We start from the raw sequence: 15153 nt of genomic DNA on the forward strand, positions 1-15153 counted from the left end.
ATTCAACAAGTGGAATTCTGTAATATCTACTTCAGAATCTTAATCCTAAAATTTCTTTGGAGGAGAAATCTTGGCCCATGGCAAAGGAAAGCCGTCCAGTCCTTTTAATCTTCCCAGTTAATTGGATCTGGAGCCTCAGTGTCTGGGTGGGCACCAGCTCTTTGGTTCACACCTCAGGGTAGGGTAAGCCAGTTAATGAGATCCCCGCTGAACTCTGGAGTATGAGTTATCAGCAAATCCCTGAGGAGGATGCTCCATTGGTTTAGTGACCTCCCTCATCCTCCTTCCCTTTAAGAACTGCTGACCGGGGAGGTCTCTTTGCTGCCACCGCTGTGACATCTGTTTCCACAACATGCAGATGGTGCATCTGATTAGAGCCAGCACGCCAGCCTCTGATGGCATGGTCACCGTGTCCTAGGACCACACCACACGGTTTATGTGGTTTGCCTGTGCGGGCCAGGGATGGAAGAGGAGTGGGAAAGAGGCCATTAACATGGTTTTGCTTGTTGTAATAAACTTGTAGGACTCTTGTAATTAAGAAAAGTAATAATGGGAATGATTAAAGAGAAAGGAAAGAGCTCGCCCCTCCTTGTTGCCTGGAGGTGGGTGCAGAGTGGAGCCCTCCTCCTCCTCAGCGGCTGCCTGACTGAGCTGTGACTCACTCATTCATAACTCCTGCCTCTGACCTTTACCCTGACTGCACTAGAGGGGGAAAAAGCTTTTCCCCAAGTCTATGAATGACCTAATTCAGAGATCACCAAACCTTACAGCCCATGGGCCAAACCGAGCAGATCACCTGTTTTTGTAGTTGAAGTTTTGTGGGAACACAGCCATCCCATTTGTTTATCCCGATTACCTGTGGCTGCTTCCTCAATACAACCGAGAAGCTGAGATTGGGTGGCCTGCAGAGCCTGAGAGATTTGCTCTCTGGTCCAGCTGCGATGGCCTCCTTGCCGTCCCTGAACACGCCAGGGCCTGTGGTCTTGCACTTTCTGTGCCTGGAAAGCTCTTCCCGTAGCTGTGCATCCACATGGCTCACTGCCTCACCTCCAGGTCTTTTCTCAACTCTGCTTGGTCTGCTCAATTTGCCCCTGGGCTGTAAGGTTTGGTGACCTCAGAACTAGGTCATGAGTAGACTAGGGAAAACGCTTTACAAAGATCAGTTTGCCAGCCTCTGTCCTACGTTGATGAATCTGTTGATCAAACCTCCACGGTGGTCTCACTCCCTCCAACCTCTTGGCTGCCTTTGGTTCTCATGACCGCCAGTGCCTAGAACAGCGCCGGACACATACACAGGGTATTGCCTGGAAGACAAGTCCTGTTAGACCTCACAGGAGAACGGGTAGCTCCCAGTGACAGTGCACAGAGAAGAGGTTGGCCTGGAGTTACAAACGTTTCCCCTGACACAGCCAAGACCCTGGCTTCAGGGAGTACCCTTCGTCTCACGGGCCCCTCACCTGAGCCCTTGTTCCGGCTTCACGGCCGTGCGTGTGATGAATGAGGGTGTGTTGGTACCTCCCTGGGTCTCCTTCTGCCCATCTCCTCATTCGGTCCAGGCTCCTGAAACCCACACAGGAGAGCAGCTGAGATTAGTGAGGGTCCTGAGAAGGGGAAGTAGAACAAATGAGGACCTTATAAAATGGCTCTCTGGCCCCTGTCTACACAGATCCCTGGACCCCTTCTCGACCACCGCCATGGTAGTAGATGAGGACTCTGCCATTCATTTTCAAAAAGGTGGCTATTTTTCCCCCTCCAGTTTCTACGTAGCTGACTTAGATCATGTTTGTCAACTAAATTGTCATCTGAAGAAGGAAGGAGGGAAGGAAAGCCGGGTATAACTTAAGCCTTTCATTGTTAAGATCAGGGGTGGCGAAGAGGTCTCATTTTCTGTGCTAGTCATGATGAGTTAGAAGCGGTTACCAGGATCTGCCTGCATCACTGTGTTGAGGAGTCTGAGGCTATATTGTGGTTCAGTTCAGGGAAAAAAAACCCACGACACTAACCGATTAGCGGCCTCTGCCGTGGGTGTGAGAGAAGGGGACTTTGGCTTACAGGCCACCTTTGTCCGTCTCACTTCTAGGCTTTTACAACAATGCCCATAAAACCTTCCGAAGAGTTAGTACATGAGTGGGGTGTGAGGCTGCCTGCCTTTACTGCCAGCGTTTTTTGTTGCATTTTTGAGACCTCTGCGTGTGTCCACGATTTTTTTTTAAAAAGCATTTTCCACAGGAACGGAGGATATTGATAATGGCCAAAGATGTTCAATATGTGGTCTTTGACTATTTAGAGGTAATCTTTAATAATTAAGGAACGTTCATGGACTAGGTGCGAAATGCCAGAACAAGGCGTTTCATGTCGGGGTCGTTGAAGCAGAGGGCAGTCCTCTAGGGAGTGTCGGTGGTGCCACCTGAAACCTCAGTGCTTCCACGCAGACACTAACTAGCCTTGGACGTGGCTGGACCCAAAGGTGCAGCCGTGAAGGCAAAATGGGCCTTTCCCGGTGCCACCTTTTTCCTCTCTGCAAGGTAACATAAAAGGAGAACTTGCATCTAGACTCAGACTCATTTCTTCGTTCATTCATTCATTCATTCATTCATTCATTCATTGCATGCCTACTAAGTGCCAGCCAGCGTTCTAGGCCCTGGGCATATAGACAGAAAGCGCTGCACCGTAAAGGCAGCATTCTAGTGGGAGGAGACAGACAATAATACATCAATAAAGTATCTACTAAGTTAATTAGTGATAGGTGCTCTCGAGAAAAGTCAGAGGCAAGGGGAAAAACCAGCCCCGTGCAGGTACTGCCAGGGGCAAGTCTGTTGTTTCAGCGAGAGCAGCGAGGAAGGGCCTCAGCGGGAAGGCACTATTTGAGGAAGGACCTGGAGGTGAGGCAGTGGGCCACACCGCTAGCTCAGGGAAGAGCTTCCAGGCATGAGAAACTGCGAGTCCACATGCCCTGTACATTCAGGGAACAGCTAGCAGGCCACTGTAGCTGGACCAGAGTGAGTCACAGGCTGGATGGGAGGAGACGAAGTCAGAGAGCTAACAGGAGGACAGACTGGACAGAAAGATGGAGTCAACATCGTTATAATTCTGTTGATGCACCCAGAAAGAAGACATGTAACCTCGGAAGTTTTGACCACGCCTCCTCTATTTGGAAGCTTAGTCTTTAAAGAAACAGCCCCCATCATCATCCGTCGGGGGAGCAGGGACAGCCGTGCTCTGGGGAGGCCAAATGCCTGTCGGTGCCCCGGGTGTGGAGTTCGAGAATGGCGATAGCAGCAATAACAAGGGTCTTCTTTATCATACGATGCCTCTCCTGTGTTCTTTGTGCATTTAAACCACCTGAGAGTGGGCTCTTTCTGCAGAAAGGATTTCCACGTATCTTTCACTTTAACTATTTCTGTAGGGTTCTTCTTCCCGCAAGAATTTTCTGTGGATATGTATTAGTCAGGGTTGTCGGGCATGAAAAATAGAAACCCACTTGGCCACCTTAAGCAAAGAGGACACCTACTGGGTTGCTCCCAGGCAGGGCTGTCCAAGCTTTGGGTGTCTCTGGGCCACACATTAAATACACAAACACTAATGAAAACTGATGAATGAAAGGAAAGGTTTTAAGCACATTGACGATTTTCTGTTGTGCCACATTCATAGCCAATCCTGGGCCATATGCCACCCACAGGCAGTGGGCTAGACACCTCTGGTAGAGGCTACAGACCCAGGTTTTGGAAAGATCTGGAATCCAGGGGCTCAGGGAGGTTGGGAAGGAGGCCTCCTGTGGACAGTAGGGCCAGAATGCCACCGTGAGAAAGACTGGGTCCTGATCACTTTTCGTCTTTGAAATTCTCAGTACCCAGGAGAGAATGACCCATTGGCAGAGACTGGGCCCTGAGCCTTGGCTGGGCAGAGGAGAGGGTGGAATGATGGCCCCTCCTCATCTTCTGTACAAAATGAATAGGACAGGTACCTGGATTTTCTGTCCTATCAGGATTACACCCTGTGGGGTAGAGGTACTTCCCCAAAAGAAATTAGGCTGATGGTAAGGAGGAGAAAGAAATACTAAGAACTGCCCCTGTCCCAGACTGCCTTGAATCACTCCAGGGTGCAATCAAGAGTCTCCTATTCCTACCGTAGCATTAAGCAATGCTGTTCAGTTCAGTTGGGTTTTAAATCATCTAAGAATGACTCAAGAGTGGTCAGATTTGGTCAAATGACAAAATTGGATGTAATGAAACTTGGCAGCTGTGTGTGCGGACACCTCTGAAAAAGTCATCATCCCTGTGCTTCACCTGTGCCCGTGGCCAACAGGCGTTTCCCTGAGTGTGTCTGCAAATAAGCCACATGGTGATATCTGCGCCTGCCATGTCTGCTGTGTATCCTAAGGGTACCACCAAGTAATCGCCATCTATTTTCCTACGTAATCCTTACACCTCTGTGGCTTACGTATCATCGCCCCTGTTTCCAGCTGAGTCTCAGAAGCTGGACAAACTGAGTGTTTGCTCCCATAGTCAGCGCTGCAGTAGGTCTCATTCCCAAGCTGTGCTCTTACTCCTTAATTCAAGGTGATAATGTTTACATCCACCACTGGGTGCCAGCTAGAAGCGATTTTGTCCCCTGGACACATTGGCAAGATCTGGAGACATTTTTATTACAGCTGAGGTGGCTTCCAGTGGGGAGAGGCCAGGAATGCTGCTAAACATCTCACTGTGCACCGGACGCAGGGACAGTCCCCATGACAAAGAATTATCCAGCCCCAAATGCCTGTCATGCCCAGGTGGACAAACCCTGATGTATATATACACACAGATGCACGGTTCATGACCTAATAACATGCCCATAGTGTTTTGGGGCCTGAACATGCACATGAATTAGCTCTTAGCAGATGAAACTCACTAGGAGTGGGAATCAGCTGTTAATATTTTCTTAACTGTGAGTTGTCAGAAAGAAATCTTGTTCCTTGTCCCCTCAGCTTCTACTTGCTCTTAACACATCTTTCAAAAAGGACAAAGGTCACTGTGTCTGCTCAGGCTGAGAAACTGATTAAAACCCTCTGCTTTAGGATGGGCCCTCCATGGGCGTCTCAATAGCTCTGTATGTAGAGGCAGCCTGGCAGATCCACTCCCTCTGGGCGGTAGCTGTTTGCAGCGTAAGGCTGAGGTTGGCCAAAGGGGTCACAGCTGTCCTGTAATCAGATTATGTTGCTATATCCGACCACTGGCCATCTGTGGCCCAGTGGGGAACTATTAAGCCAGCAGCACTGACCTAAGTGAGATGGACGATAGCAATGTTCCTTGGAATGGTGGACCGACTAGAAAGATTGTGTAATAGCCCAGCTAACACGGGTTAGCTGATGGGCTGTTCTGACAGGAGTGGAACTTGTCTGCTCCCCACACAGATAAGTGAGATTGGAAGGCGCAAGTGACCTCCATCCAGAGAATGTATCCAGTGATCTGCAGAGAACAGCGAGATCCAAGCCTGTGGCAGACCGACCCACGCTTGACAGGAGACACTGCCTGTGATTGGGCCATGGATTTCCAAAGCCTTTACAGCCCCCTTCCTGAAAGCTGTTTTAACAAAATAACAACAATGTATGCAGTGATAGTATGCAAAGATGTTCATTGCAGTATTATATATATCAGCAAAAATACGGGTAATGCCGTGAAGGACTAACAAGAAAAGAATGGTTAATAAACTCATTCACCCATAGAAAGGAAGACTGTACTGCTATCCAAAGCCATTTTTTAATGATATGGGGAAATATCCATAATGTTAGGTTTATATGAAAAAGATCAGAAATTTGGCTATGATATGATGTATAATGGAAAATATATATAAGCATGTAAAAAGGAACAGGAAAAATAGAACATTAACAGGGCTTACTTCCGGGACATGGATTAATGATGATTTATATTCTCTCCTTTACAAATACTATTGTTTTCTAAACTGTTGGCTGTGAGCCTCTGTTGCTAATTTCAAAAAAGAACACAGGGGACATTAGTTGCTGACTTGTTAGGCACAATCATTGCCAAGCGCTGCTCCAGTAAATCCACATTTCAGGCAGTACCTCCATGGGGTTGCTGCCTTCCCCAGCCATCGCTTACTGCCTTTCTTTTTGGCCTAACTCTCTCTAGAATATTTAGATATTTTATCCCAGTAGAAACCTATGGCAGACTCTGTGGTTGTCATAGTTGCATTAAGTCGACCTGAGCTGTTGCTTTCAAGAAATAGGATATAGGAGCTTTGGGAATTTTGTTCCATTCTCTACATTTTCCAGCTGGCATCCCTTTGCACTCTCCTCTTCATGTGAGATGGTAGCGATGGGTTCTCCTAAAACACATGAGGAAGCTTTTCTTTTGTCTGCTTTGTCATCTGTCGCCTAATAAAGGTGCCCAGAGTGGCTTAGGAGTCTGCCTAGGGTGGGCTTCTTGGCCTGCTGTGGCTGGCTTTTCTGCCCTCCTCTCCCAAAGCAGAAGCCAGCAAGAACCAGGGTTAAGATGGTGTGATGTAACTTAGTGCAGACCGTCTCCCCTGTACCTTCCCCTGTGCACACAGCTGGCATCTTTCTGAGGAGGTGAGCAGCTGCCGCATCAGGGCCTTCAGGACCAGACAGCATGTCGCTCTGCCACCTGCTGGTCGGCTGCAGCTCCTGGTAGTGCAAGGCCACAGACGCAGAGCTGTGCCATGCATCCCTGCCCAGCGTCCAGCCTCACCTTCCAGAGCCTTCATCAATGGCAAAGATTTATCAGGGGCCCACAGTGCACAGGGCACTCACTGTTCTGGACTCTGGTGATAGCCAAGTGAGGAAGTCCTAAAATTCCTGCTCTTTTACATTCTAGTAGGGGAAAAAGAGAGTGAAAAAGACAAAGAGGGAGACAAATCTGAAAAAGGGAATAGGATTATTGGGGGTAGGAGGTACAATATCTGATGAAGTAGTCAAGGAGAGCCTCAGGAGAAGATGACGTCTGAGTAAAGACACGAGCGAGGCGAGGGAAAGAGCCATGGGGACCTCTGGGAGGGGAGTGGTCTGGGGAGAGCATGCAGCCAAAGCAAAGGCCCTGGGGTGGGAGCACGCCCCAGTGTGTTCGAAGACCATCAAGGATGCCAGTGTGTGAGGAGGTGAATAAATAAATGGGCATAAGACATGAGATAGAATCAGAAAGGCCAAAGGGGGCTTGGTGCAGACTTGAGTTCTTTCTCCGGGTTGGATGGGGACAAGGGGGTTGGAGCAGAAGGGTGAGGTGACTGGCGTTTTAGTAGAATCAAGCTGCCTGTACGTCAAGGCCAGACTCTAGGCGCGGTGAGCACACAGGCAGAGAGAACAGTTGGGGGCTGTGGAAGTTACCCAGCAGAGACGCAGGCACACTGACCCGGCGGCGGTGGTGGCAGGGGCAGTGGTGGTGGCTGTCTCTGTCATCACAGGCCCCTCTACATCATGAGTCCAGATCCCACTGGGAAGTAGCTGTACGAGCCAGAGGAGACCAAAATGTCAGCAGCTGGTTTCTGAAAATCACCTTATGGTCTGAGCACTTTACCAGTGCTACAGAAAAGCTTGCTTTTGAAAGGAAAAAACCGAAAACCTGTATTTCTTAAAAATAATTGAAGTAACACAGGCTTACCGAAGGCAGTTTAAAAAGTACTGAAATTCGTAAAGAAGAAAATATAGAGTCCGGCAGAAGTAAGACCTGTCTGAATGTAGTTGGTAGGGTGATAATATGGGTGTAATAATTTATAGTTTTCACTTGAACATTTCACCTAAAATGTCATATGGTGTGCTTGAGTGTGAGGTTGTTATGTTACAGAATGACATGCTTAGGATTTTGTAATAAAAGATTTTGTAATAAAACAGGGGCATTATTTGTGCCAGACCCTATTTAAATCCCAATTACTCTCTTGTTCCAGATATATGGCCTATTAATATTTTCATTTACTTTACTCTGCTCTTTTTCTTTTCTCTGCATATTCAAATGAGTGTTCAAGTGTTTCTCACCTCCTTGTTTAGTTTATTTTAACATTGTGGATATTTTTTCATGTCATTAGTCTTCAAAAGATTATTTCTAATGTCAAGCATAACGCTCCATCCTATAGGTAGGAGTTAATTTATACAGCCATGAGCCTAATGGAAGATGCAGCTGACATGTGCGGCCCCAAGGGCTTTCCTAACCTTCACCCTAAAATCATAGAAGCTTACCTGGCCTCTCACAAGCTCTGTTGATACCTAGAAGCCTCCACCTCCTGCACAGCCTGCTTCCTGGAGCTTCCGCATCATGGAGAGCAGGCCCATGTGTCCTTTCCTGCAGGAGGGCCAGTGTAGAAAAGGCCTAGAAGGGCTTGAACCCGGAACATTAAGTGCCTTCTCTCAGACTCACCAAGACAAGTCATCCCTCCTCCGTGGGGAAATGAGAAAGTGAGGTGGGGAGGAAGGTTAAGAGCCCCACTCAGCTAAACCACCAGCACACAGAACCCCAAGGCCAAGGACACAGAGATGCCCTCCTACCATTGAGGATGTAGCAAGTAATGAATGTCAACTTCTCGGTTATAGGAACTGTTCAATGAATGTCATCATCCCCTTTCCTCTACCATTGCCAAGAAAATAGCAAGATTCCATACAGGAAATATTCACATGTGCAGTGGGAGGGAGGGAGCTGAGTTAGGGGATAGTCATTCCTGTCTGTGCCGACCTAGTGAACCCTCTACATGTAGGATGAGTTCAGTAAGTTTTCCTTGGGTGTAATTTCATTAGCCGTCCCTCTGACTTGTGTGCATTTGAATATACTCAAGAGAAAAAAGAGCCCTAAATTGGCCAGTCTCTTGACCTCAACTGGAGTTCAATAATAGTTTATTGATGAATGAAAGGAGGGATAGATGGAAGAAAAAAAAAGAGGGAGGGAAGTTAGGCAGTAGATGGATTGTAGGAAGGATAAATGAACAATCTGTACTATTTTTTCTTTCTCTATAAAGATATGAGGGGAGTAATGTTTTTACATAAACCAATGTCTTTTCTGCTTTTTTCTTACGTAAACTAAAAAGCCAATATGAAAATTCCTTATTTCTGTTACAAGAGAGTCAAGAGCCACATTATCATCTAAGTAGCATATTTTATCTGTTGGATTTGGGTAGGGGGAGGAAGATGAGTGGCTTCCTAGCTTGGATGATATAAATCTGTATGCCCCCCTCATAAAATATATTGTTATTGCTATGATTCATTTGACTTTCTTTTTTTTTTTCAAGTGGACTATGGTTTGTGTGCAGTGGATAAAGTAATTGGATTGAGTGCTTCTCCCTAGAGACAGAATCAATCACCGTTGTAGAAGATGGTGACATTTTAGAAAGAAACTCTGAGGAAAATGTCATGCCTAAAAAATTAGATTTAAACCCACCAGCTCTAGATTGATTTTTATTGCACTCAAATGGATACCCTGATTGATTATCAGTCTTACAGATGTTTAGCACATTTCTCACTCCTCTAATAATCAGAATAATCTAATTTTCAATGTCATTTAATGTACTCTATTCAAGGTTATAATAGATCATATTTCTAATAAAACACAGCAATTATATAATGAATAACACAGGAGGGCCTGCATTCAGATTCCCTTGATTTTAAGGCTCTGCCAAGGGAAAGTCTTAGATAAGCCCAGGTCTTGAAGTGTGAGGTACATTCTAAGCCTTTGAATGCATTTTAGAGGGTGTTTTTTGCCTGCTGGTCATCTAAATGGAATTTTGCCAGACTTGACCAAAAAAAAAAAATTCTTGGAAGGAAACAGCACGATTTGAATCCTTTAATATATGTTATTGGTGCACCTGGAGAAAAGGGATAGGTTGCCTGGCTATTTATTGAGTTTCTCTAGTAATTGCTGCTTTCTCCCCATTTTTTGATATACATTCCCCTGGAGAGACACCATATTTTAGTTCTGAATATTTTTCCAATACCCATTGTAGCAGCCGCTAACATTACGGATGTTTCAGGGTAAACCACAGGATATCTAATTTTGAAGAGGTTTGACTATATTTAGAGCCTTAATACTAACCTGATTATGCTTACTTTGTTTTTGGGGTTTTTTTAAAAGAGACCTGACTCACCTTGGGAAGTAACTTGTGCTTTTTATATTTGTGGCTTCTAACCAATTCCTGTCATGTTGAAATCTGGGTTAGCAATTATGAATTCCTCTGTCATGGCTTGCAGCTGAGCGGGGTGATCTAGAGTGTATGAAATGATGTCAAAACCTGGTCCCGCAACAAGTGGTGGCACGTCTGGAGCCGTCCCTTTGATGCTGTGCACTTTGGTGGGGGCAGCAAGGGGCAGCAGGAAGAAGCAAGCTTTCCAGCCGCAGGACATTGAGAGGGTAAAAAGGCCTCTCCTAAAATTGGCCCTAGATAGGAACCTGGCGGAATGGGAAGTTCAGAAGTTCTGAAGCTTCCAGAAGGTCTCAACAAAAGCAGATGGTGGACCAGTACAAGCAGGACACCATTGAACGGAGATGCCTGTTGAGTCCTGATTCAGAGTGAGCCAAGTCGGTAGGGGAAGGGCAGTCTGGAGAAGACCAGAGCTAAGGATCTGATAGCTACAGACTTGCTCTGAGCCAGCGCAAGGTAGCGATGTGTATTCCCTCTTAAGATCCGTGTTCATCAGATGGTAAAAAACCTACCATAATGCTCCATATTTGTGGCCGGTCAGAGCACATTTTGGAACATTATTGTTTCTTGTTCCTGGGACCTCATTTTAAAAGGGAAGTTATGTAGAACCGAACATGATCCAAAGCAGGTTGACCGGGATAGTGTGAAATCCACAAGCTGTCTGCTCTGAGATAGAATTGAACACTAGAAATTCACAGGGTGGAGATAATTAATGTAGGGAGAAGATAATTGCCCTAAACTGCTCGAGGGGCTATGAGCAACAGAGGGAAGTTTGCTCTCATTTCCTGAGTGCTGGATCTTTTTACCACCTCTCCTAGATTATGGCCATTCCTTCAGGGTCATGGCAGCTGACGAGGAGAGAGGCCAGGCCAGCGGCCCAAAGTTACTCGGCCTCTGAGCCATCGCATCGAGATTTAAACCCAGCTCTCTGTCATCCAGCTCCTGTGATCTGTGCCATACCCAAGAGTCCCCACAGACTGATTCTGAGTGGTCACTGAGTTCCCCTTCCAACTGTGAAATGCTGTAGGTCTTCATTCAGGATACATGTTCCAAGTCATTTCTTGATATTCGGTAATGTCACAAGCATAAGGAGAGAGTGCTCTCTCACAGTACTCAAGGAAGATGTTGGAGTGGGAATACTTGCTGCCTAAATAGATGTAGGTTGAGAGAGAGAGGACCCCTCTGCACTTAAGGTACGTGGCAGCAGAAGCTGCCTGCACTGTTGAACGTGACCGTTCTTGGGGCTGGCTCACCATCTTGCAATTTCCTGGAGCCTTAAGGAAAGGGAGTGTGTGTGTGTGTGTATCTGCGTGTCTTAAGGGGTTAAGAAGGAGATGGTTTCTAATATTAATGATAAAAATTATCATTGAGAACTTTAGGGACAGGGTTTTAGCAGAGTACTCCTTAATGTGAAAGGTTCACAGGACTTTTTTTTTGGTGCCCTGCAAAAGAGAATATGTAAGGATATCTGTGTGACCAGACAGCCCGTTTTAGCTCTGACAGCACTACTTTTACTTTTTATTTGTATTGCATGGCAGTTTGCTACCTTTTCAGATGAGCTGGTGTCTCATCTGCAAAGCATCATTCCAAGAGGGAATGGACGTGAGCAGCAGTCGGTAGACTAAGTGGACCTTGGTGGGCTACGTAGGACAAGGAAGAGAGAGGGTGGGTCTGCTGGTCTCACGGGACATGGGCCCTGGATGGGCTTTGGTTCCAGATGCTGAGATGACAGCACCAAGGAGGGAGAGTCCTGTAAGGACAGCTAAAGCCTCCTCAGGAGAGGATCAAGGTGAGGTGCTGAGAGATGTCTAGTGGGCCGTTGGATACACATCTCTGATGCTTAGAAGAGAGGTCTGGGCTAGAGCTGCAGATCCAAGCCTTCTGGGTGCATGTGCTTGGTGGTGGGGTTCTCTATACATATCTAAAGAAAATTATTCAATGAGTGAAGGAACACACCACTACTCTAGCTTATCTTTAATTGACAAGGAGCTCTTTTGCCCCTATCTGTGGGACACTTTCCGCCCCCAGATAGCCACAGTACTTGCTCCTCCCCACCATCTCTCTCCTCAAACGACTCCACAGAGGCCTTCGCTGCCCGCACTGCATAACACAACCTCTCCGTCCATCTCCCCTGCGTGATTTTTCTTCTTAACACTTACCATTATCTGACATCATATAGTATAACTGTTTGTTGTCTGCCTTCTGCAAGAAGAAAAGAAACTCCTTGAAGCTGAGGACATTGCTTTATTCGGTTATATTCCTAGTACCTGGAACAGTGCCTGGAACATAATGGGCGCTCAGTAAATATTTGTAAATTAATGATCACACTTAGGATTGATTGCATGCAGCTCAGGACTTCATCGTAGGACCTCTCATTGTTTCTTGGGTGTGCGCTGCCTTCCCGCTAGATTTCACACGTTATCTGATCCTACACCCCCGCCCCCCAAGGTAGGATTGGTGATGAATTGGAGCCCACAAGGAGGCTGGGGTTCTCCCCCGAATTTCATTCCAGGCATTGCCTTCTTCCCCACTGGAGTCCCGAGGCTGAGAAGGCATTAGCAGATGTTTTTCTGATGAAAAGGAGAGAAAAGCACGTTCTGGGTGTGGGTGTGAGTGTCAGAGAAGGGAAAAGGAAGGACAGAGGGAAGTGAATTGTGCAGGTCTGGCAGGAACGCCGTGTGTTATTTCTTGAACTTCTAGTGTTTTTTTGACTCTGTAGCCGAAGCATTCCCGGGAATAGAAGCTCACTTCTCTGCTCATGTCAAACATCCAAGTATGTGGCTGTGAGCTATGCAGAGAATGGTGAAGATGGCTTTATTTCTTTCCCAAATGACTCTCCGGAGAAATAAGTACCTGAGAATTAAAGTTCTGTAGGCCAGAAAGAGTATTTTTTGTGAACTAAATAGGATTTTAGCAATCCTTCACAGAGGAGGGCAATTTGGGATGATCTATTTATATTGAGAAACTGATAAGTTCACTGGGTGGGGGTGGGGGGGGGGCAAAGTTGGCTACAGTTCTGGCCAGCACTTCACATGCTGAGACTGATTTGAAGGCTGTGGCTTATTTCTGCTGTTTTGTTTTTAACATTTTCTTTCAGGCGCATGTGTGGCCCGAGAGCGACCTCTCAATGGCGTTCAGGGTAGACAAGGCCAAGTAGAAAAATTCTTTGGTCATAGTCCTCGTTATATCCTTCTTATAAACACTTATCTTTTTACAGAGCGAACCTCTGTGAAAGTTATTTTATGAACAGTATATCATTTGCAGTTAGAACTGGGTTTGCATTCTGGCCCTTTGAGTCACTGGCTATGTGACCTTTAAGGTCCCTTAGCCTCGGTTTTCTCAGGTGCAGATCAGGGAGTAAGAGCGCCACCTACCACTTAGGGTGGTCCTGAGAGTTAAATGGGGTGATATGTAGTGAACACTTAGCACAGCCCTGAGAAGCAGCCCTCCCTCCCTGACGGGGTGGGTTGGCCATGGTGGCATGTTCATATTTGCTGCTACTGCCACACTGTACATACGGTTGAGGGGGAAGTCACAGAAGTCCTGGTCACACACTGAGCCCTGGTGTGCTGACCATATTGATGGTAAACTAATTGACCATATATGTGTGGGTTTATTTCTGGGCTCTCAGTTCTATTTCATTGATCTATGTGTCTGTTTTTATGTCAGTACCATGCTGTTCTGATTACTATAGTTTGTACCACAGTTTGAAATCAGGGCGTGCGATACTGTCAGCTTTGTTCTTCTCTCTCAAGGTTGCTTTGGCCATTTGGAGTCTTGTGGTTTCATACAAATTTGAGGATTATTTGTTCTATTTGTGTGAAAATGTCATTGGAATGTGATGGGGATTGCATTAAATCTGTAATATCTTTGGGTGGTATGGACATTTTAACAATATTATTTCCTCCGCCCCATGAGTACAGAATAGGAAGCTCGAATTTCTGTAATAGGTCAGAATTTTCTCTGGTCTTTGCATTTCAAAGCCAAGGGCAAAGAATAGTTAATATTTTCTCATAGACGATTTCTGATATCCCAGGTCGGCCAATAATGACATGGATTTCTCCTATGAATTTGAATAATGCACTTCTTATTTGGTGGTTTGTAGACTGAACCTGAATAAAGGTTCCCTTCTGTGTGCTTTGCTTCCACGTGGTGTTGCACGCTCACCCACACTGCACGCATGCGCACTTGCACACACCGTGCTATTTCCATGAAAGCAGGGGCTTTTAATTTGGTTTCTGCTGCATGGCTACATCAGTGCCTGACACACAGAGCTCATAACTATAGCTCAGTCATTACTGGTAGAACGAATAAAATGTTGAGTTCCAGTCTGCCAAGTTTACTTCTTCTTAAGTCAAAATCTAGAAGACAAGAGCTGGAAAAAACGACACCCAGAGGGACTACGAGGTTTGCCATTACTTTGCATGGCTGCCATTCCCGTCCTAAGCGGATCTTCCCTGAGACTGTCTCCAGGCACTCACTTGTCCTGAGCCCCAGATAGCCAGCTGCATGCCACATGCCCTGGGCACCACCACTAGCATGGCACGTGGGCACCTGGAATTCCGTACAGCCTTCTCCTCCTCCTGTGGTGCCCTTACCATTGTCTAAGCCAGAAAAACAGCTCATCGCCCTTCACCCTCCCCACTGCTTGGTCCCCCTGCTCCTTCCTCACGGTCCCACCCTAGCTCAGACATCCATCCCTCTTTCCTCACTTGGAACTCTCAGCAACCACCTCAGTGATCCCTCCACTCCCTGTCCCCCGCCACCAACCATTTCTTCACCGTGAACAGAGTGACTCTTCAAAAAGGCAACTCTGACAATATCACTGTCACTCCTTCCCCAGGTGAACCGGAACCCCAGTCTCCTTGGCCAGGTTCACAAGGTCACGTGAGCTGTGGTCCAGCCTCAGCTCTGAATTGTGAGCCCTGGTCCTGTTCTCTGCAGAGGTTCAGAGCTGCCCTGTTGCTTTCATGCATGCTGGCAGTCAGTCTCGCTCTGTCTTCCACCTGGAAAGCTCTCCCA

General features: G+C 46.6%; 1 protein-coding gene across 3 annotated transcripts in view; it reads left to right on the forward strand.

The window, feature by feature from the left end:
* RARB (retinoic acid receptor beta) overlaps positions 1-15153 on the forward strand; it is a 156473-nt gene that overhangs the window by 105279 nt on the left and 36041 nt on the right. The gene's annotated exons all lie outside the window — the stretch shown is intronic.

Source organism: Artibeus jamaicensis, unplaced genomic scaffold, assembly GCF_021234435.1.
Source record: "Artibeus jamaicensis isolate MK-2021 breed Jamaican fruit bat unplaced genomic scaffold, CSHL_Jam_final contig_519, whole genome shotgun sequence".
NCBI classification, from domain to species: Eukaryota; Metazoa; Chordata; class Mammalia; order Chiroptera; family Phyllostomidae; genus Artibeus; species Artibeus jamaicensis.